General features: G+C 29.8%; 1 protein-coding gene across 28 annotated transcripts in view; it reads right to left on the bottom strand.

Annotated features, from left to right (window-relative positions):
• The window catches only part of LOC145256284 (histone-lysine N-methyltransferase SETMAR-like), a 165,925-nt gene that overhangs the window by 94,256 nt on the left and 46,021 nt on the right, over positions 1–25,648 (bottom strand). The gene's annotated exons all lie outside the window — the stretch shown is intronic.

Raw genomic sequence — 25,648 nt, 5'->3', positions numbered from 1 at the left:
AAGGGCATAGACTTTGATACAAGGGCAAAAACTTTGATACAAGGGCAAAAACTTTGATATAAGGGCAAACACTTTGATATAAGTGCAAAAACTTTGATATAAGTGCAAAAACTTTGATATAAGGGCAAAAACTTTGATATAAGTGCAAAAAATTTGATATAAGTGCAAAAAAATTTGATATAAGTGCAAAAACTTTGATATAAGGGCAAAAACTTTGATGTAAGGGCATAAACTTTGATTTAAGGGCAAAAACTTTGATATGAGGGCAAACACTTTGATACAAGGGCAAAAACTTTGATATAAGGGCAAAAACTTTGATATAAGGGCAACAACTTTGATATGAGGGCAAAGACTTTGATATAAGTGCAAAAACTTTGATATAAGGGCAACAACTTTGATATAAGTGCAAAAACTTTGATATAAGTGCAAAAACTTTGATATAAGGGCAAAAACTTTGATATAAGGGCAAAAACTTTGATATAAGGGCAAAAACTTTGATATAAAGGCAACAACTTTGATATAAGTGCAAAAACTTTTATATAAGTGCAAAAACTTTGATATAAGGGCAAAAATATTGATATAAGGGCAAAAACTTTGATATAAGTGCAAAAACTTTGATATAAGTGCAAAAACTTTGATATAAGTGCAAAAACTTTGATATAAGGGCAAACACTTTGATATAAGGGAAAAAACTTTGATATAAGTGCAAAAACTTTGATATAAGGGCAAAAACTTTGATATAAGGGCAAAAACTTTGATATAAGGGCAAAAACATTGATATGAGGGCAAACACTTTGATACAAGGGCAAAAACTTTGATATAAGGGAAAAAACTTTTATATGAGGGCAAACACTTTGATATAAGGGCAAAACCTTTGATATAAGTGCAAAAACTTTGATATAAGGGCAAAAACTTTGATATAAGTGCAAAAACTTTGATATAAGGGCAAAAACTTTGATATAAGGGCATAGACCCTTGATACAAGGGCAAAAACTTTGATATAAGTGCAAAAACTTTGATATAAGGGCAAACACTTTGATATAAGTGCAAAAACTTTGATATAAGTGCATAAACTTTGATATAAGGGCAAAAACTTTGATATAAGTGCAAAAAATTTGATATAAGTGCAAAAACTTTGATATAAGTGCAGAAACTTTGATATAAGGGCAAAAACTTTGATATAAGGGCAAAAAACTTTGATATAAGGGCAAAAACTTTGATATAAGGGCAAAAACTTTGATATGAGGGCAAAAACTTTGATATAAGGGCAAAAACTTTGATATAAGGGCAAAAACTTTGATATGAGGGCAAACAGGTTGATATAAGGGCAAAAACTTTGATATAAGTGCAAAAACATTGATATAAGGGCAAAAACTTTGATATAAGTGCAAAAACTTTGATATAAGGTCAAAAACTTTGATATAAGGGCAAAAACTTTGATATAAGTTCAAAAACTTTGATATAAGGGACAAAAATTTTATATAAGGGAAAAAACTTTGATGTAAGGGCAAAAACTTTGATATAAGTGCAAAAACTTTGATATAAGGGCAAAGACTTTGATATAAGTGCAAAAACTTTGATATAAGTGCAAAAACTTTGATATAAGGGCAAAAACTTTGATATAAGTGCAAAAAACTTTGATATAAGGGCAAAAACTTTGATATAAGGGCAAAAACTTTGATATGAGGGCAAAAACTTTGATATAAGGGCAAAAACTTTGATATAAGTGCAAAAACTTTGATATAAGGGCATAAACTTTGATATAAGGGCAAAAACTTTGATATGAGGGCAAACACTTTGATACAAGGGCAAAAACTTTGATATAAGGGCAAAAACTTTGATATAAGGGCAACAACTTTGATATAAGGGCAAAGACTTTGATATAAGTGCAAAAACTTTGATATAAGTGCAAAAACTTTGATATAAGGGCAAAAACTTTGATATAAGGGCAAAAACTTTCATATACGGGCAAAAACTTTGATATAAGGGCAAAAACTTTGATATGAGGGCAAACACTTTGATATAAGGGCAAAACCTTTGATATAAGTGCAAAAACTTTGATATAAGCGCAAAAAACTTTGATATAAGTGCAAAAACTTTGATATAAGGGCAAAAACTTTGATATAAGGGCATAGACTTTGATACAAGGGCAAAAACTTTGATATAAGTGCAAAAACTTTGATATAAGGGCAAACACTTTGATATAAGTGCAAAAACTTTGATATAAGTGCAAAAACTTTGATATAAGGGCAAAAACTTTGATATAAGTGCAAAAACTTTGATATAAGGGCAAAAACTTTGATGTAAGGGCATAAACTTTGATTTAAGGGCAAAAACTTTGATATGAGGGCAAACACTTTGATACAAGGGCAAAAACTTTGATATAAGGGCAAAAACTTTGATATAAGGGCAACAACTTTGATATAAGGGCAAAGACTTTGATATAAGTGCAAAAACTTTGATATAAGGGCAAAAACTTTGATATAAGTGCAAAAACTTTGATATAAGTGCAAAAACTTTGATATAAGGGCAAAAACTTTGATATAAGGGCAAAAACTTTGATATAAGGGCAAAAACTTTGATATAAAGGCAACAACTTTGATATAAGTGCAAAAACTTTTATATAAGTGCAAAAACTTTGATATAAGGGCAAAAATATTGATATAAGGGCAAAAACTTTGATATAAGTGCAAAAACTTTGATATAAGTGCAAAAAACTTTGATATAAGTGCAAAAACTTTGATATAAGGGCAAACACTTTGATATAAGGGAAAAAACTTTGATATAAGTGCAAAAACTTTGATATAAGGGCAAAAACTTTGATATAAGGGCAAACAGGTTGGATATGAGGGCAAAATCTTTGAAATAAGTGCAAAAACTTTGATATGAGTTCAAAAACTTTGATATAAGGGCAAAAACTTTGATATAAGTTCAAAAACTTTGATATAAGGGAAAAAATTTTGATATAAGTTCAAAAACTTTGATGTAAGGGCAAAAACTTTGATATAAGTGCAAAAACTTTGATATAAGGGCAAAAACTTTGATATAAGTGCAAAAACTTTGATATAAGTGCAAAAACTTTGATATGAGGGCAAACACTTTGATATAAGGGCAAAAACTTTGATATAAGGGCAAAAACTTTGATATGAGGGCAAACACTTTGATATAAGGGCATAAACTTTGATATAAGGGCAAAAACTTTGATATGAGGGCAAACACTTTGATACAAGGGCAAAAACTTTGATATAAGGGCAAAAACTTTGATATAAGGGCAACAACTTTGATATAAGGGCAAAAACTTTGATATAAGGTCAAAAACTTTAATATAAGTGCAAAAAATTTGATATAAGTGCAAAAACTTTGATATAAGGGCAAAAACTTTGATATAAGGGCATAAACTTTGATATAAGGGCAAAAACTTTGATATAAGGGCAAAAACTTTTATATAAAGGCAACAACTTTGATATAAGTGCAAAAACTTTTATATAAGTGCAAAAACTTTGATATAAGGGCAAAAATATTGATATAAGGGCAAAAACTTTGATATAAGTGCAAAAACTTTGATATAAGTGCAAAAACTTTGATATAAGTGCAAAAACTTTGATATAAGGGCAAACACTTTGATATAAGGGAAAAAACTTTGATATAAGTGCAAAAACTTTGATATAAGGGCAAAAACTTTGATATAAGGGCAAAAACTTTGATATAAGGGCAAAAACATTGATATGAGGGCAAACACTTTGATACAAGGGCAAAAACTTTGATATAAGGGAAAAAACTTTTATATGAGGGCAAACACTTTGATATAAGGGCAAAACCTTTGATATAAGTGCAAAAACTTTGATATAAGGGCAAAAACTTTGATATAAGTGCAAAAACTTTGATATAAGGGCAAAAACTTTGATATAAGGGCATAGACTTTGATACAAGGGCAAAAACTTTGATATAAGTGCAAAAACTTTGATATAAGGGCAAACACTTTGATATAAGTGCAAAAACTTTGATATAAGTGCAAAAACTTTGATATAAGGGCAAAAACTTTGATATAAGTGCAAAAAATTTGATATAAGTGCAAAAACTTTGATATAAGTGCAGAAACTTTGATATAAGGGCAAAAACTTTGATATAAGGGCAAAAACTTTGATATAAGGGCAAAAACTTTGATATAAGGGCAAAAAATTTGATATGAGGGCAAAAACTTTGATATAAGGGCAAAAACTTTGATATGAGGGCAAAAACTTTGATATGAGGGCAAACAGGTTGATATAAGGGCAAAAACTTTGATATAAGTGCAAAAAACATTGATATAAGGGCAAAAACTTTGATATAAGTGCAAAAACTTTGATATAAGGTCAAAAACTTTGATATAAGGGCAAAAACTTTGATATAAGTTCAAAAACTTTCATATAAGGGACAAAACTTTTATATAAGGGAAAAAACTTTGATGTAAGGGCAAAAACTTTGATATAAGTGCAAAAACTTTGATATAAGGGCAAAGACTTTGATATAAGTGCAAAAACTTTGATATAAGTGCAAAAACTTTGATATAAGGGCAAAAACTTTGATATAAGTGCAAAAACTTTGATATAAGGGCAAAAACTTTGATATAAGGGCAAAAACTTTGATATGAGGGCAAAAACTTTGATATAAGGGCAAAAACTTTGATATAAGTGCAAAAACTTTGATATAAGGGCAAAAACTTTTATATAAGGGCAAAAACTTTGATATGAGGGCAAAAACTTTGATATAAGTGCAAAAACTTTGATATAAGGGCAAAAACTTTGATATAAGGGCATAGACTTTGATACAAGGGCAAAAACTTTGATATAAGTGCAAAAACTTTGATATAAGGGCAAACACTTTGATATAAGTGCAAAAACTTTGATATAAGTGCAAAAACTTTGATATAAGGGCAAAAACTTTGATATAAGTGCAAAAACTTTGATATAAGGTCAAAAACTTTAATATAAGTGCAAAAAATTTGATATAAGTGCAAAAACTTTGATATAAGGGCAAAAACTTTGATATAAGGGCATAAACTTTGATATAAGGGCAACAACTTTGATATGAGGGCAAACACTTTGATACAAGGGCAAAAACTTTGATATAAGGGCAAAAACTTTGATATAAGGGCAACAACTTTGATATAAGGGCAAAGACTTTGATATAAGTGCAAAAACTTTGATATAAGTGCAAAAACTTTGATATAAGGGCAAAAACTTTGATATAAGGGCAAAAACTTTGATATAAGTGAAAAAACTTTGATATAAGTGCAAAAACTTTGATATAAGGGCAAAAACTTTGATATAAGTGCAAAAACTTTCATATACCGGCAAAAACTTTGATATAAGGGCAAAAACTTTGATATGAGGGCAAACACTTTGATATAAGGGCAAAACCTTTGATATAAGTGCAAAAACTTTGATATAAGGGCAAAAACTTTGATATAAGTGCAAAAACTTTGATATAAGGGCAAAAACTTTGATATAAGGGCATAGACTTTGATACAAGGGCAAAAACTTTGATATAAGTGCAAAAACTTTGATATAAGGGCAAACACTTTGATATAAGTGCAAAAACTTTGATATAAGTGCAAAAACTTTGATATAAGGGCAAAAACTTTGATATAAGTGCAAAAACTTTGATATAAGTGCAAAAACTTTGATATAAGGGCATAGACTTTGATGTAAGGGCATAAACTTTGATTTAAGGGCAAAAACTTTGATATGAGGGCAAACACTTTGATACAAGGGCAAAAACTTTGATATAAGGGCAAAAACTTTGATATAAGGGCAACAACTTTGATATAAGGGCAAAGACTTTGATATAAGTGCAAAAACTTTGATATAAGGGCAAAAACTTTGATATAAGTGCAAAAACTTTGATATAAGTGCAAAAACTTTGATATAAGGGCAAAAACTTTGATATAAGGGCAAAAACTTTGATATAAGGGCAAAAACTTTGATATAATGGCAACAACTTTGATATAAGTGCAAAAACTTTTATTTAAGTGCAAAAACTTTGATATAAGGGCAAAAATATTGATATAAGGGCAAAAACTTTGATATAAGTGCAAAAACTTTGATATAAGTGCAAAAACTTTGATATAAGTGCAAAAACTTTGATATAAGGGCAAACACTTTGATATAAGGGAAAAAACTTTGATATAAGTGCATAAACTTTGATATAAGGGCAAAAACTTTGATATAAGTGCAAAAAATTTGATATAAGTGCAAAAACTTTGATATAAGTGCAGAAACTTTGATATAAGGGCAAAAACTTTGATATAAGGGCAAAACTTTGATATAAGGGCAAAAACTTTGATATAAGGGCAAAAACTTTGATATGAGGGCAAAAACTTTGATATAAGGGCAAAAACTTTGATATAAGGGCAAAAACTTTGATATGAGGGCAAACAGGTTGATATAAGGGCAAAAACTTTGATATAAGTGCAAAAACATTGATATAAGGGCAAAAACTTTGATATAAGTGCAAAAACTTTGATATAAGGTCAAAAACTTTGATATAAGGGCAAAAACTTTGATATAAGTTCAAAAACTTTGATATAAGGGACAAAAATTTTATATAAGGGAAAAAACTTTGATGTAAGGGCAAAAACTTTGATATAAGTGCAAAAACTTTGATATAAGGGCAAAGACTTTGATATAAGTGCAAAAACTTTGATATAAGTGCAAAAACTTTGATATAAGGGCAAAAACTTTGATATAAGTGCAAAAACTTTGATATAAGGGCAAAAACTTTGATATAAGGGCAAAAACTTTGATATGAGGGCAAAAACTTTGATATAAGGGCAAAAACTTTGATATAAGTGCAAAAACTTTGATATAAGGGCAAAAACTTTGATATAAGGGCAAAAACTTTGATATGAGGGCAAAAACTTTGATATAAGTGCAAAAACTTTGATATAAGGGCAAAAACTTTGATATAAGGGCATAGACTTTGATACAAGGGCAAAAACTTTGATATAAGTGCAAAAACTTTGATATAAGGGCAAACACTTTGATATAAGTGCAAAAACTTTGATATAAGTGCAAAAACTTTGATATTAGGGCAAAAACTTTGATATAAGTGCAAAAACTTTGATATAAGGTCAAAAACTTTAATATAAGTGCAAAAAATTTGATATAAGTGCAAAAACTTTGATATAAGGGCAAAAAACTTTGATATAAGGGCATAAACTTTGATATAAGGGCAACAACTTTGATATGAGGGCAAACACTTTGATACAAGGGCAAAAACTTTGATATAAGGGCAAAAACTTTGATATAAGGGCAACAACTTTGATATAAGGGCAAAGACTTTGATATAAGTGCAAAAACTTTGATATAAGTGCAAAAACTTTGATATAAGGCAAAAACTTTGATATAAGGGCAAAAACTTTCATATACGGGCAAAAACTTTGATATAAGGGCAAAAACTTTGATATGAGGGCAAACACTTTGATATAAGGGCAAAACCTTTGATATAAGTGCAAAAACTTTGATATAAGCGCAAAAACTTTGATATAAGTGCAAAAACTTTGATATAAGGGCAAAAACTTTGATATAAGGGCATAGACTTTGATACAAGGGCAAAAACTTTGATATAAGTGCAAAAACTTTGATATAAGGGCAAACACTTTGATATAAGTGCAAAAACTTTGATATAAGTGCAAAAACTTTGATATAAGGGCAAAAACTTTGATATAAGTGCAAAAACTTTGATATAAGGGCAAAAACTTTGATGTAAGGGCATAAACTTTGATTTAAGGGCAAAAACTTTGATATGAGGGCAAACACTTTGATACAAGGGCAAAAACTTTGATATAAGGGCAAAAACTTTGATATAAGGGCAACAACTTTGATATAAGGGCAAAGACTTTGATATAAGTGCAAAAACTTTGATATAAGGGCAAAAACTTTGATATAAGTGCAAAAACTTTGATATAAGTGCAAAAACTTTGATATAAGGGCAAAAACTTTGATATAAGGGCAAAAACTTTGATATAAGGGCAAAAACTTTGATATAAAGGCAACAACTTTGATATAAGTGCAAAAACTTTTATATAAGTGCAAAAACTTTGATATAAGGGCAAAAATATTGATATAAGGGCAAAAACTTTGATATAAGTGCAAAAACTTTGATATAAGTGCAAAAACTTTGATATAAGTGCAAAAACTTTGATATAAGGGCAAACACTTTGATATAAGGGAAAAAACTTTGATATAAGTGCAAAAACTTTGATATAAGGGCAAAAACTTTGATATAAGGGCAAACAGGTTGGATATGAGGGCAAAATCTTTGAAATAAGTGCAAAAACTTTGATATGAGTTCAAAAACTTTGATATAAGGGCAAAAACTTTGATATAAGTTCAAAAACTTTGATATAAGGGAAAAAATTTTGATATAAGTTCAAAAACTTTGATGTAAGGGCAAAAACTTTGATATAAGTGCAAAAACTTTGATATAAGGGCAAAAACTTTGATATAAGTGCAAAAACTTTGATATAAGTGCAAAAACTTTGATATGAGGGCAAACACTTTGATATAAGGGCAAAAACTTTGATATAAGGGCAAAAACTTTGATATGAGGGCAAACACTTTGATATAAGGGCATAAACTTTGATATAAGGGCAAAAACTTTGATATGAGGGCAAACACTTTGATACAAGGGCAAAAACTTTGATATAAGGGCAAAAACTTTGATATAAGGGCAACAACTTTGATATAAGGGCAAAAACTTTGATATAAGGTCAAAAACTTTAATATAAGTGCAAAAAATTTGATATAAGTGCAAAAACTTTGATATAAGGGCAAAAACTTTGATATAAGGGCATAAACTTTGATATAAGGGCAAAAACTTTGATATAAGGGCAAAAACTTTTATATAAAGGCAACAACTTTGATATAAGTGCAAAAACTTTTATATAAGTGCAAAAACTTTGATATAAGGGCAAAAATATTGATATAAGGGCAAAAACTTTGATATAAGTGCAAAAACTTTGATATAAGTGCAAAAACTTTGATATAAGTGCAAAAACTTTGATATAAGGGCAAACACTTTGATATAAGGGAAAAAACTTTGATATAAGTGCAAAAACTTTGATATAAGGGCAAAAACTTTTGATATAAGGGCAAAAACTTTGATATAAGGGCAAAAACATTGATATGAGGGCAAACACTTTGATACAAGGGCAAAAACTTTGATATAAGGGAAAAAACTTTTATATGAGGGCAAACACTTTGATATAAGGGCAAAACCTTTGATATAAGTGCAAAAACTTTGATATAAGGGCAAAAACTTTGATATAAGTGCTAAAACTTTGATATAAGGGCAAAAACTTTGATATAAGGGCATAGACTTTGATACAAGGGCAAAAACTTTGATATAAGTGCAAAAACTTTGATATAAGGGCAAACACTTTGATATAAGTGCAAAAACTTTGATATAAGTGCAAAAACTTTGATATAAGGGCAAAAACTTTGATATAAGTGCAAAAAATTTGATATAAGTGCAAAAACTTTGATATAAGTGCAGAAACTTTGATATAAGGGCAAAAACTTTGATATAAGGGCAAAAACTTTGATATAAGGGCAAAAACTTTGATATAAGGGCAAAAAATTTGATATGAGGGCAAAAACTTTGATATAAGGGCAAAAACTTTGATATGAGGGCAAAAACTTTGATATGAGGGCAAACAGGTTGATATAAGGGCAAAAACTTTGATATAAGTGCAAAAACATTGATATAAGGGCAAAAACTTTGATATAAGTGCAAAAACTTTGATATAAGGTCAAAACTTTGATATAAGGGCAAAAACTTTGATATAAGTTCAAAAACTTTGATATAAGGGACAAAACTTTTATATAAGGGAAAAAACTTTGATGTAAGGGCAAAAACTTTGATATAAGTGCAAAAACTTTGATATAAGGGCAAAGACTTTGATATAAGTGCAAAAACTTTGATATAAGTGCAAAAACTTTGATATAAGGGCAAAAACTTTGATATAAGTGCAAAAACTTTGATATAAGGGCAAAAACTTTGATATAAGGGCAAAAACTTTGATATGAGGGCAAAAACTTTGATATAAGGGCAAAAACTTTGATATAAGTGCAAAAACTTTGATATAAGGGCAAAAACTTTTATATAAGGGCAAAAACTTTGATATGAGGGCAAAAACTTTGATATAAGTGCAAAAACTTTGATATAAGGGCAAAAACTTTGATATAAGGGCATAGACTTTGATACAAGGGCAAAAACTTTGATATAAGTGCAAAAACTTTGATATAAGGGCAAACACTTTGATATAAGTGCAAAAACTTTGATATAAGTGCAAAAACTTTGATATAAGGGCAAAAACTTTGATATAAGTGCAAAAACTTTGATATAAGGTCAAAAACTTTAATATAAGTGCAAAAAATTTGATATAAGTGCAAAAACTTTGATATAAGGGCAAAAACTTTGATATAAGGGCATAAACTTTGATATAAGGGCAACAACTTTGATATGAGGGCAAACACTTTGATACAAGGGCAAAAACTTTGATATAAGGGCAAAAACTTTGATATAAGGGCAACAACTTTGATATAAGGGCAAAGACTTTGATATAAGTGCAAAAACTTTGATATAAGTGCAAAAACTTTGATATAAGGGCAAAAACTTTGATATAAGGGCAAAAACTTTGATATAAGTGAAAAAACTTTGATATAAGTGCAAAAACTTTGATATAAGGGCAAAAACTTTGATATAAGTGCAAAAACTTTCATATACCGGCAAAAACTTTGATATAAGGGCAAAAACTTTGATATGAGGGCAAACACTTTGATATAAGGGCAAAACCTTTGATATAAGTGCAAAAACTTTGATATAAGGGCAAAAACTTTGATATAAGTGCAAAAACTTTGATATAAGGGCAAAAACTTTGATATAAGGGCATAGACTTTGATACAAGGGCAAAACTTTGATATAAGTGCAAAAACTTTGATATAAGGGCAAACACTTTGATATAAGTGCAAAAACTTTGATATAAGTGCAAAAACTTTGATATAAGGGCAAAAACTTTGATATAAGTGCAAAAACTTTGATATAAGTGCAAAAACTTTGATATAAGGGCATAGACTTTGATGTAAGGGCATAAACTTTGATTTAAGGGCAAAAACTTTGATATGAGGGCAAACACTTTGATACAAGGGCAAAAACTTTGATATAAGGGCAAAAACTTTGATATAAGGGCAACAACTTTGATATAAGGGCAAAGACTTTGATATAAGTGCAAAAACTTTGATATAAGGGCAAAAACTTTGATATAAGTGCAAAAACTTTGATATAAGTGCAAAAACTTTGATATAAGGGCAAAAACTTTGATATAAGGGCAAAAACTTTGATATAAGGGCAAAAACTTTGATATAAAGGCAACAACTTTGATATAAGTGCAAAAACTTTTATTTAAGTGCAAAAACTTTGATATAAGGGCAAAAATATTGATATAAGGGCAAAAACTTTGATATAAGTGCAAAAACTTTGATATAAGTGCAAAAACTTTGATATAAGTGCAAAAACTTTGATATAAGGGCAAACACTTTGATATAAGGGAAAAAACTTTGATATAAGTGCAAAAACTTTGATATAAGGGCAAAAACTTTGATATAAGGGCAAACAGGTTGGATATGAGGGCAAAATCTTTGAAATAAGTGCAAAAACTTTGATATGAGTTCAAAAACTTTGATATAAGGGCAAAAACTTTGATATAAGTTCAAAAACTTTGATATAAGGGAAAAAATTTTGATATAAGGGAAAAAACTTTGATGTAAGGGCAAAAACTTTGATATAAGTGCAAAAACTTTGATATAAGGGCAAAAACTTTGATATAAGTGCAAAAACTTTGATATAAGTGCAAAAACTTTGATATGAGTGCAAACACTTTGATATAAGGGCAAAAACTTTGATATAAGGGCAAAAACTTTGATATGAGGGCAAACACTTTGATATAAGGGCATAAACTTTGATATAATAGCAAAAACTTTGATATGAGGGCAAACACTTTGATACAAGGGCAAAAACTTTGATATAAGGGCAAAAACTTTGATATAAGGGCAACAACTTTGATATAAGGGCAAATACTTTGATATAAGTGCAAAAACTTTGATATAAGGGCAAAAACTTTGATATAAGTGCAAAAACTTTGATATAAGTGCAAAAACTTTAATATAAGGGCAAAAACTTTGATATAAGGGAAAAAACTTTGATATAAGGGCAAAATCTTTGATATAAGGGCAAAAACTTTGATATAAGTGCAAAAACTTTGATATAAGGGCAAAGACTTTGATATAAGTGCAAAAACTTTGATATAAGTGCAGAAACTTTTATATAAGGGCAAAAACTTTGATATAAGGGCAAAAACTTTGATATAAGGGCAAAAACTTTGATATAAGGGCAAAAACTTTGATATAAGGGCAAAAACTTTGATATAAGGGAAAAAACTTTGATATAAGGGCAAAAACTTTGATATAAGGGCAAAAACTTTGATATAAGTGCAAAAACTTTGATATAAGGGCAAAGACTTTGATATAAGTGCAAAAACTTTGATATAAGGGCAAAAACTTTGATATAAGGGCAAAAACTTTGATATAAGGGCAAAAACTTTGATATAAGGGCAAAAACTTTGATATAAGGGCAAAAACTTTGATATGAGGGCAAAAACTTTGATATAAGGGCAAAAACTTTGATATAAGGGCAAAAACGTTGATATGAGGGCAAACAGGTTGATATAAGGGCAAAAACTTTGATATAAGTGCAAAAACATTGATATAATGGCAAAGACTTTGATATAAGTGCAAAAACTTTGATATAAGGGCAAAAACTTTGATATAAGGGCATAGACTTTGATACAAGGGCAAAAACTTTGATATAAGTGCAAAAACTTTGATATAAGGGCAAACACTTTGATATAAGTGCAAAAACTTTGATATAAGTGCAAAAACTTTGATATAAGGGCAAAAACTTTGATATAAGTGCAAAAAATTTGATATATGTGCAAAAACTTTGATATAAGTGCAGAAACTTTGATATAAGGGCAAAAACTTTGATATAAGGGCAAAAACTTTGATATGAGGGCAAAAACTTTGAAATAAGGGCAAAAACTTTGATATGAGGGCAAAAACTTTGATGTAAGGGCATAAACTTTGATATAAGGGCAAAAACTTTGATATGAGGGCAAACACTTTGATACAAGGGCAAAAACTTTGATATAAGGGCAAAAACTTTGATATAAGGGCAACAACTTTGATATAAGGGCAAAGACTTTGATATAAGTGCAAAAACTTTGATATAAGGGCAAAAACTTTGATATAAGTGCAAAAACTTTGATATAAGTGCAAAAACTTTGATATAAGGGCAAAAACTTTGATATAAGGGCAAAAACTTTGATATAAGGGCAAAAACTTTGATATAAAGGCAACAACTTTGATATAAGTGCAAAAACTTTTATATAAGTGCAAAAACTTTGATATAAGGGCAACAATATTGATATAAGGGCAAAAACTTTGATATAAGTGCAAAAACTTTGATATAAGTGCAAAAACTTTGATATAAGTGCAAAAACTTTGATATAAGGGCAAACACTTTGATATAAGGGAAAAAACTTTGATATAAGTGCAAAAACTTTGATATAAGGGCAAAAACTTTGATATAAGGGCAAACAGGTAGGATATGAGGGCAAAATCTTTGATATAAGTGCAAAAACTTTGATATGAGTTCAAAAACTTTGATAAAAGGGCAAAAACTTTGATATAAGTTCAAAAACTTTGATATAAGGGAAAAAATTTTGATATAAGGGAAAAAACTTTGATGTAAGGGCAAAAACTTTGATATAAGTGCAAAAACTTTGATATAAGGGCAAAAACTTTGATATAAGTGCAAAAACTTTGATTTAAGTGCAAAAACTTTGATATGAGGGCAAACACTTTGATATAAGGGCAAAAACTTTGATATAAGGGCAAAAACTTTGATATGAGGGCAAACACTTTGATATAAGGGAATAAACCTTTGATATAAGTGCAAAAACTTTGATATAAGGGCAAAAACTTTGATATAAGTGCAAAAACTTTGATATAAGGGCAAAAACTTTGATATAAGGGCATAGACTTTGATACAAGGGCAAAAACTTTGATATAAGGGCAAAAACTTTGATATAAGGGCAAACACTTTGATATAAGTGCAAAAACTTTGATATAAGTGCAAAAACTTTGATATAAGGGCAAAAACTTTGATATAAGTGCAAAAAATTTGATATATGTGCAAAAACTTTGATATAAGGGCAAAAACTTTGATATAAGGGCATAAACTTTGTATATAAGGGCAAAAACTTTGATATGAGGGCAAACACTTTGATACAAGGGCAAAAACTTTGATATAAGGGCAAAAACTTTGATATAAGGGCAACAACTTTGATATAAGGGCAAATACTTTGATATAAGTGCAAAAACTTTGATATAAGGGCAAAAACTTTGATATAAGTGCAAAAACTTTGATATAAGTGCAAAAACTTTGATATAAGGGAAAAAACTTTGATATAAGGGAAAAAACTTTGATATAAGGGCAAAAACTTTGATATAAGGGCAAAAACTTTGATATAAGTGCAAAAACTTTGATATAAGGGCAAAGACTTTGATATAAGTGCAAAAACTTTGATATAAGTGCAGAAACTTTGATATAAGGGCAAAAACTTTGATATAAGGGCAAAAACTTTGATATAAGGGCAAAAACTTTGATATAAGGGCAAAAACTTTGATATGAGGGCAAAAACTTTGATATAAGGGCAAAAACTTTGATATGATGGCAAACAGGTTGATATAAGGGCAAAAACTTTGATATAAGTGCAAAAACATTGATATAATGGCAAAGACTTTGATATAAGTGCAAAAACTTTGATATAAGGGCAAAAGCTGGGATATAAGGGCAAAAACTTTGATATAAGGGCAAAAACTTTGATATAAGTGCAAAAAATTTGATATAAGGGCAAAAACTTTGATATAAGGGCAAAAACTTTGATATAAGGGCAAAAACTTTGATATAAGGGCAAAAACATTGATATGAGGGCAAACACTTTGATACAAGGGCAAAAACTTTGATATAAGGGCAAAAACTTAGATATGAGGGCAAAAACTTTGATATAAGGGCAAAGACTTTGATATAAGTGCAAAAACTTTGATATAAGTGCAGAAACTTTGATATAAGGGCAAAAACTTTGATATAAGGGCAAAAACTTTGATATAAGGGCAAAAACTTTGATATAAGTGCAAAAACTTTGATATGAGGGCAAAAACTTTGATATAAGGGCAAAAACTTTGATATAAGGGCAAAAACTTTGATATGAGGGCAAACAGGTTGATATAAGGGCAAAAACTTTGATATAAGTGCAAAAACATTGATATAAGGGCAAAGACTTTGATATAAGTGCAAAAACTTTGATATAAGGGCAAAAGCTTGGATATAAGGGCAAAAACTTTGATATAAGGGCAAAAACTTGATATAAGTGCAAAAAATTTGATATAAGGGCAAAAACTTTGATATAAGGGCAAAACCTTTGATATAAGTGCAAAAACTTTGATATAAGGGCAAAAACTTTGATATAAGTGCAAAAACTTTGATATAAGGGCAAAAACTTTGATATAAGGGCATAGACTTTGATACAAGGCAAAAACTTTGATATAAGTGCAAAAACTTTGATATAAGGGCAAACACTTTGATATAAGTGCAAAAACTTTGATATAAGTGCAAAAACTTTGATATAAGGGCAAAAACTTTGATATAAGTGCAAAAAATTTGATATAAGTGCAAAAACTTTGATATAAGTGCAGAAACTTTGATATAAGGGCAAAAACTTTTATATAAGGGCAAAAACTTTGATATAAGGGCAAAAACTTTGATATGAGGGCAAAAACTTTGATATAAGGGCAATAACTTTGATATAAGGGCAAAAACTTTGATATGAGGGCAAACAGGTTGATATAAGGGCAAAAACTTTGATATAAGTGCAAAAACATTGATATAAGTGCAAAAACTTTGATACAAGTGCAAAAACTTTGATATAAGGGCAAAAGCTTTGATATAAGGGCAAAAACTTTGATATAAGGGCAAAAACTTTGATATAAGTGCAAAAAATTTGATATAAGGGCAAAAACTTTGATATAAGGGCAAAAACTTTGATATAAGGGCAAAAACATTGATATGAGGGCAAACACTTTGATACAAGGGCAAAAACTTTGATACAAGGGCAAAAACTTTGATATAAGGGCAAAAACTTTGATATAAGGGCAAAGACTTTGATATAAGTGCAAAAACTTTGATATAAGTGCAAAAAATTTGATATAAGGGCAAAAACTTTGATATAAGGGCAAAAACTTGGATATAAGTGCAAAAACTTTGATATAAGGGGAAAAACTTTGATATGAGGGAAAAAACTTTGATATGAGTGCAAAAACTTTGATATAAGGGCAAAAACTTTGATATAAGTGCAAAAACTTTGATATAAGGGAAAAAACTTTGATATAAGGGAAAAAACTTTGATGTAAGGGCAAAAACTTTGATATAAGTGCAAAAACTTTGATATGAGGGCAAACACTTTGATATAAGTGCAAAAACTTTGATATAAGGGCAAAAACTTTGATATAAGTGCAAAAACTTTAATATAAGGGCAAAAACTTTGATATAAGTGCAAAAACTTTGATATGAGGGCAAACACTTTGATATGAGGGAAAAAACTTTGATATGAGTGCAAAAACTTTGATATAAGGGATAAAACTTTGATATAAGTTCAAAAACTTTGATATAAGGGAAAAAACTTTGATGTAAGGGCAAAAACTTTGATATAAGTGCAAAAACTTTGATATAAGTGCAAAAACTTTGATATAAGTGCAAAAACTTTGATATAAGTGCAAAAACTTTGATATAAGGGCAAAAACTTTGATATAAGTGCAAAAACTTTGATATAAGGGCAAAAACTTTGATATAAGGGCAAAAACTTTGATATGAGGGCAAAAACTTTGATATAAGGGCAAAAATCTTTGATATAAGTTCAAAAACTTTGATATAAGGGCAAAAACTTTGATATAAGGGCAAAAACTTTGATATGAGGGCAAAAACTTTGATATAAGTGCAAAAACTTTGATATAAGGGCAAAAACTTTGATATAAGGGCATAGACTTTGATACAAGGGCAAAAACTTTGATATAAGTGCAAAAACTTTGATATAAGGGCAAACACTTTGATATAAGTGATAAAACTTTGATATAAGTGCAAAAACTTTGATATATGGGCAAAAACTTTGATATAAGTGCAAAAACTTTGATATAAGGTCAAAAACTTTAATATAAGTGCAAAAATTTGATATAAGTGCAAAAACTTTGATATAAGGGCAAAAACTTTGATATAAGGGTATAAACTTTGATATAAGGGCAACAACTTTGATATGAGGGCAAACACTTTTATACAAGGGCAAAAACTTTGATATAAGGGCAAAAACTTTGATATAAGGGCAAAAACTTTGATATAAGGGCAAAAACTTTCATATAAGGGCAAAAACTTTGATATAAGGGCAAAAACTTTGATATAAGTGCAAAAACTTATATATAAGGGCAAAGACTTTGATATAAGTGCAAAAACTTTGATATAAGTGCAAACACTTTGATATAAGTGCAGAAACTTTGATATAAGGGCAAAAACTTTGATATAAGGGCAAAAACTTTGATATAAGGGCAAAAACTTTGATATAAGGGCAAAAACTTTGATATGAGGGCAAAAACTTTGATATAAGGGCAAAAACTTTGATATAAGGGCAAAAACTTTGATATGAGGGCAAACAGGTTGATATAAGGGCAAAAACTTTGATATAAGTGCAAAAACATTGATATAAGGGCAAAAACTTTGATATAAGTGCAAAAACTTTGATATAAGGGCAAAAGCTTTGATATAAGGGCAAAAACTTTGATACAAGGGCAAAAACTTTGATATAAGTGCAAAAAATTTGATATAAGTGCAAAAACTTTGATATAAGGGCAAAAACTTTGATATAAGTGCAAAAACTTTGATATAAGGGCAAAAACTTTGATATGAGGGCAAACACTTTGATACAAGGGCAAAAACTTTGATATAAGGGCAAACACTTTGATATCAGGGCAAACACTTTGATATAAGGGCAAACACTTTGATATAAGTGCAAAAACTTTGATATAAGGGCAAAAACTTTGATATAAGTGCAAAAACTTTGATATAAGTGTAAAAACTTTTATATAAGGGCAAAAACTTTCATATAAGGGCAAAAACTTTGATATAAGGGCAAAAACTTTGATATAAGGGCAAACACTTTGATATAAGTGCAAAAACTTTGATATAAGGGCAAAAACTTTGATATAAGTGCAAAAACTTTGATATAAGTGCAAAAACTTTGATATAAGGGCAAAAACTTTGATATAAGGGCAAAAACTTTCATACAAGGGCAAAAACTTTGATATAAGGGCAAACACTTTGATATAAGGGAAAAAACTTTGATATAAGGGCAAAGACTTTGATATAAGTGCAAAAACTTTGATATAAGTGCAAAAAATTTGATATAAGGGCAAAATCTTTGATATAAGGGCAAAAACTTTGATATAAGTGCAAAAACTTTGATATAAGGGCAAAAACTTTGATATAAGGGCATAGACTTTGATATAAGGGCAAAAACTTTGATATAAAGGCAAAAACTTTTATATAAGGGCAAAAACTTTGATATAAGGGCAAAAACTTTGATATGAGGGCAAAAACTTTGATATAAGGGAAAAAACTTTGATATAAGTGCAAAAACTTGGATATAAGGGCAAAAACTTGATATAAGGGCAAAGACTTTGATATAAGTGCAAAATCTTTTATATAAGTGCAAAAACTTTGATATAAGTGCAAAAACTTTGATATAAGTACAAAAACTTTGATATAAGTTCAAAAACTTTGATATAAGTGCAAAAACTTTGATATAAGGGCAAAAACTTTGATATAAGTGCAAAAACTTTGATATAAGGGCAAAAACTTTGATATAAGTGCAAAAACTTTGATATAAGTGCAAAAACTTTGATATAAGGGAAAAACTTTGCTATAAGGGCAAAAACTTTGATATGAGGGCAAACTCTTTCATATAAGGGCAAAAACTTTGATATAAGGGCAAAAACTTTGAGATGAGGGCAAAAACTTTTATATAAGTGCAAAAAGTTTTATATTAGTGCAAAAACTTTGATATAAGGGCAAAAGCTTTGATATAAGGGCAAAAACGTTGATATAAGGGCAAAAACTTTGATATAAGTGCAAAAAATTTGATATAAGTGCAAAAACTTTGATATAAGTGCAAAAACTTTGATATAAGGGCAAAAACTTTGATATAAGGGCAAAAACTTTGATATGAGGGCAAACACTTTGATACAAAGGCAAAAACTTTGATATAAGGGCAAAAAATTTTATATAAGGGCAAAAACTTTGATATAAGGGCAAAAACTTTGATATGAGGGCAAACACTTTGATATAAGGGAAAAAACTTTGATATAAGGGCAAAAACTTTGATATAAGGGCAAACACTTTGATATAAGGGCAAAAACTTTGATATTAGGGCAAAAACTTTGATATTAGTGCAAAAACTTTGATATAAGTGCAAAAACTTTGATATAAGTGCAAAAACTTTGATATTAGTGCAAAAACTTTGATATAAGTGCATAAACTTTGATATAAGGGCAAAAACTTTGATATTAGTGCAAAAACTTTGATATAAGTGCAAAAACTTTGATATAAGTGCAAAAACTATGATATAAGGGCAAAAACTTTTATATAAGGGCAAAAACTTTGATATAAGTGCAAAAACTTTGATATAAGTGCAAAAACTTTGATATAAGTGCAAAAACTTTGATATAAGTGCAAAAACTTTGATATAAGGGAAAAAACTTTGATATTAGGGCAAAAACTTTGATATAAGGGCCAAAACTTTGATATAAGGGCAAAAACTTTGATATAAGTGCAAAAACTTTGATATAAGGGCAAAAACTTTGATATAAGTGCAAAAACTTTGATATAAGCGCAAAAACTTTGATATAAGTGCAAAAACTTTGATATAACGGCAAAAACTTTGATATGAGACCAAACACTTTGATATAAGGGCAAAAACTTTGATATAAGGGCAAAAACTTTGATATAAGGGCAAACACTGTGATATAAGGGCAGAAACTTTGATACAAGGGCAAAAACTTTTATATAAGTGCAAAAACTTTGATATAAGTGCAAAAACTTTGATATAAGGGCAAAAACTTTGATATAAGTGCAAAAACTTTGATATTAGTGCAAAAACTTTAATATAAGTTCAAAAACTTTGATATAAGTTCAAAAACTTTGATATAAGTGCAAAAACTTTGATATAAGGGCAAAAACTTTGATATAAGTGCAAAAACTTTGATATAAGGGCAAAAACTTTGATATAAGTGCAAAAACTTTGATATAAGTGCAAAAACTTTGATATAAGGGCAAAAACTTTGATATAAGGGAAAAAACTTTGATATTAGGGCAAAAACTTTGATATAAGGGCCAAAACTTTGATATAAGGGCAAAAACTTTGATATAAGTGCAAAAACTTTGATATAAGGGCAAAAACTTTGATATAAGTGCAAAAACTTTGATATAAGGGCAAAAACTTTGATATAAGTGCAAAAACTTTGATATAACGGCAAAAACTTTGATATGAGACCAAACACTTTGATATAAGGGCAAAAACTTTGATATAAGGGCAAAAACTTTGATATAAGGGCAAAAACTTTGATATAAGTGCAAAAACTTTGATATAAGTGCAAAAACTTTGATATAAGGGCAAAAACTTTGATATAAGTGCAAAAACTTTGATATTAGTGCAAAAACTTTAATATAAGTTCAAAAACTTTGATATAAGTTCAAAAACTTTGATATAAGTGCAAAAACTTTGATATAAGGGCAAAAACTTTGATATAAGTGCAAAAACTTTGATATAAGTGCAAAAACTTTGATATAAGTGCAAAAACTTTGATATAAGGGAAAAACTTTGCTATAAGGGCAAAAACTTGAATATGAGGGCAAACACTTTCATATAAGGGCAAAAACTTTGATATAAGGGCAAAAACTTTGATATAAGGGCAAAAACTTTGATATAAGTGCAAAAACTTTGATATAAGGGCAAAAACTTTGATATAAGTGCAAAAACTTTGATATAAGGGCAAAAACTTTGATATAAGGGCAAAAACTTTGATATAAGTGCAAAAACTTTGATATAAGTGCAAAAACTTTGATATAAGTGCAAAAACTTTGATATAAGTGCAAAAACTTTGATATAAGGGCAAAAACTTTGATATGAGGGCAAACACTTTGATATGAGAGTAAACATTTATATAAGGGCAGAAACTTTCATATAAGGGTAAAATGATTATGAGGGCAGAAATTTATATAAGGTAAGAAACTTTGATATAAGGGCAAAAAAGTTTTTAGAACTGTAAACTTGTATATAAGAGCAGAAACTTTGATATAAGGGCAAAACTTTTATATTTAAGGGTAAACTTTGATTATCAGGGCAAAAACTTTGATATAAGGGCAAAATGTTTGATATATCCGTAAACTTTGATAGAAGATTAAACTTTGATATAAGGTTAAACTTTGATATAAGAGTAAACTTTGATATAAGAGTAAACTTTGGTATAAGGGCAAAAATATTTATATGAGGTCAAAAACTTGGATATAAGGGCAAAAACTTTGATATAAGGGCAAACATTTTTATATAAAGGAAAAAATATTTATATAAGGCCAAAAAGTTTACCCTTCTATCAAAGTTTACTTTTATATCAAAGTTCTTTCCCTTTTATCAAAGTTTTTTTGTTTTTTTTATTTCATTTTCACCCCAAAGAAGGCACATTGCCACTTTGGTGTAGGGGGCTACTATCAGGGTAAGAACTACTTGGTCACTATGTAGGGATTTGAGCAGCAAGATGTCGGTTCACGTTGCACTTGAACTTCTGCATGTCAGTACAGTTAGGGAAGCAGGATCCTGGAATGGAATTCCAGAGTCTAGCGGTTCTGGGGAAGAAACTACTGGAGTAGAAAGATCTTTTACATCTAGGGATCTTTACTGTGTGGGGTGGGATTTAGCTGCCTGTCGGATTTGTCGAGGGTGTCTACGTCGTGGGGGCACAAGTGTCTGCAGTTCGTCAGAGCATTCACCATTAAAATACTTGTAGAACAAGCAGATGGAATGCAACGTTTCGTCAATGGGACAGAGGCTGAAGCTTAGATGCCAGTTCAGGGCCTATCAGATTGGCGACTCTTTTTTTAACCTTGTCTAGGTGCGAGAGACTAGTAGTAGACGCACCAGCCCAGATGTGACAACAATACTCCATACATGGGCGAATGGTGGCCTTATAGAGATACAGGATACTTTCAGGTGTCAGTAGTTTTCTAGCACGGTAGAAAGAGCCTACCTATTTTGCAGCGGCTCTGGCAATGTTTTCAATATAATTGTTCCAGCTCATGTTTCCTGTGAACGTTAGGCCAAGCAGTTTGAAAGATGTACTCTCAGACAGGGAGTCACTGGCCATTTCTATTAGTGGCAGAGAAGGTTTCTTGTAGTTATTGAAGGACACCAGTTTAGTCTTGGCAGCATTGAATGTGACCAAGTTTACTTTGATATCAAAATTTTTGCCCTTATATCAAAGTTTACCCTGATATAAAAGTTTTTGCCCTCATATCAAAGTTTAACTTTATATCAAATTTTTTGCTCTGATATCAAAGTTTACCCTTATATGAAAGTTTTTGCCCTTATATCAAAGTTTTTGCCCTTATATCAAAGTTTTTTCCCTTATATCAAAGTTTACTTTGATATAAAAATATCAAAGTGCTTTCTTGTAATGAGTTTTCATTATGCATACTAGTTAAATTACGATTTCGTAAGAATAGCATGAAACCTAAAATTACTGATTTTTATGAACAGAGTATCACACGTGGCTTCAAATCAATGCGGTTATTTGTTTAAGTGAAAAACAGTCATTTAACTATGTAAGCGAAGTGTGCGTGCGTGCGTGCGTCCGTGTGTGTGTGTGTGTGTGTGTGTATGTGTGTGTGTGTGTGTGTGTGTGTGTGTGTGTGTGTGTGTGTGTGTGTGTGTGTGTGTGTGTGTGTGTGCTCATCACACAAGAAAACAGTAGTTCAAAATGACATTGTTTAAAAGAAGAACTAATATCTCGTTCGATGTGGACATCTCACATGATTAGAATTAAGGTTTATATGCGTGGCATCCAAATTTAAGACGGGGTCTTTTAACGCCTCTCAGTTGCAGAGGTTCATTGATATCCAGTCTTGGGGAAGACAAGAGAAAAACTGGAATAAACTTATTTGATTTTCGTTGAAAATTCTTATAATACGATGTTGCCGAATGTTCCAGACTGTTTGGTGTGTCACTAAACGTAACATAAGCCTTTCTTCCATGTGTGATGGTGGTCAAATCGCAATGTTATGTACGCGTCCTGATATTTGTGGCCGTTGAAAACGGTTATTTCTACGAAAATGTGCCTGTCAAAGATTTGTTCTGGCTGTATGCAGCTTGGTTTAAGTGTAGAAAAGTTAACAGTCGAAAATTGTAAACAACAACAGCAAAAAAACTTATACCAAACGCCGTAGAATTTTATTATCTTCCAACACGTATACTTTTAACATGCTAAAACTAATTTGTTTTTTGTTTTTTTTTGTTTGTTTTTTTTGTTTTTTTTTTTTGCTAATTTAAAAATATATCGTTCAAACACACTGAATAAAAAAATAAACAAATGACCACTTATTGGTTAACAGGTAGCTAGGCTTAATTCCTCAAAAGCTGTAAACAAATGCTTATTCTACCACAAACCCCAAGTTCGAATTGCACTCCCAAATTTAGAGTCATACACTTTTTTATACATTTCTTCAAAAATGAAGTTCCCAATGGCTAAGCGACAAGCAACCTAACCACCGTATCAGCATGTATAAAACATACTTGAATTTTACTGCGTTTGGTATAAGGTATTTGTTGTTTACAGTTTCCAGACTTTTTACTATTCTATATTTTAACAAATCACTGTTTTATTCCTATCTACTTACCTCTCCAAAGAGTTACCATTCATGATTTTACTTATTTTTTCAACATTTATTATTCCATTTAATTGTCAGAGTGAACCACATTTTCTAAGATGTAGCGTATGTTAACACCTCACCGAAGTTTATTGCGTTTACTTTTGAGCAAACATTAACGACCAAAGCACGTGACAAAAGATTTACTTCGCCTCCTAGATAAAATTTAAACAATGTGTTCAAATTTATTTCCATGAAAAATTTACTCTGTGATATCATAAAGTAAGTTTCATCTTTGATAAAAAATGTTTGTGATACTAAACAAATTTTAAGCATTAATACGTACCTAAAAATTTTTGAACACCTTAGAAATTAGTTGCTCTTATAACATTCACTTACTGAAAGGGTTCCCACGAAGCTAGTACTCAAGTTTACAGCAAAGTCCCTTTGCTAGTATATATATATATATATATATATATATATATATATATATATATATATATATATATATATATATATACTAGCACGGCTACCCGGCGATGCTCACGTAGACATGAAGTTCCGTTCGGAACAAACCTGCTATACTAAGGATATTAATCATTTTCATCGTGGGCAAAGTCGATAACCCACAAAAATTTCAAAAATAAAAGAACGGATAAAAGTATGTAAATGTAATCGCCCATAAAAGAAGTATCTGATACCCTTTCCACCAGATAACAAGAGAAGAAGCTATTCTCCAGATATTGAGCACTTTTATTGGAATTCCATTTATTGACTTTTTTGTTTGTTTGTATTTTGTTCGTTTATTTTTTTTTTTCACTGACACTTTTTTTTCATAAATAAAAGAAATTTTCGACTTGTTTCTTTTCTTGGGGTGGGGTTTCAATTCCCGGAACGCTAAAAGATTCTCAAGAATAAGAAAAACAAACAAATGAGATCTGTTCGTTTATTCTTAAGTGTTTGATCTATTTATTTAATTATTTATTAATGTTTAAAATAAAGCAAAGCATCATTCTGTCTACATGAAATTATTTTTTCACGCTAGAAACGTATTTACGATTACCAAATGATTTTATATGCGGAAGAGTTCTTTCAGGCATATAAAAAAAAACTTATCAGAGAAAATAACTGCACTCTTTGCTAAAATATCAATTGTCGGAAAAAATAATTCCAAATAAAATAAATTAAACACATTATCGATATAATTATTATTTAATGTTTTAAATAGAACACTTAAAATAAGTCTCTCGCTAGAAACTTAAACAAACATGCAGCTATTTAATTAAATAGATTTTCCATTAATATAATATGCAAATAATGTAATCTCATAATCGTATATTTTGAAATAACCATTCGATATATAAAAATAAATGAAATATTAAAGTAATGAACCTTTTGAATATATTTAATTGTGAACAGATAAACGAAAAAACAAACAAACCAACAGGAATACGCATTTATATATATATATATATATGTGTGTGTGTGTGTGTGTGTGTGTGTGTGTGTGTGTGTATTTCAATTTTCAAAA

This window comes from Euprymna scolopes, chromosome 32 (assembly GCF_053919585.1).
Source record: "Euprymna scolopes isolate OS-2025 chromosome 32, ASM5391958v1, whole genome shotgun sequence".
Classification (NCBI taxonomy): domain Eukaryota; kingdom Metazoa; phylum Mollusca; class Cephalopoda; order Sepiida; family Sepiolidae; genus Euprymna; species Euprymna scolopes.
Note: the sequence above shows the minus strand (reverse complement) of the source record. Positions and strands in the feature narration are given on the sequence as shown.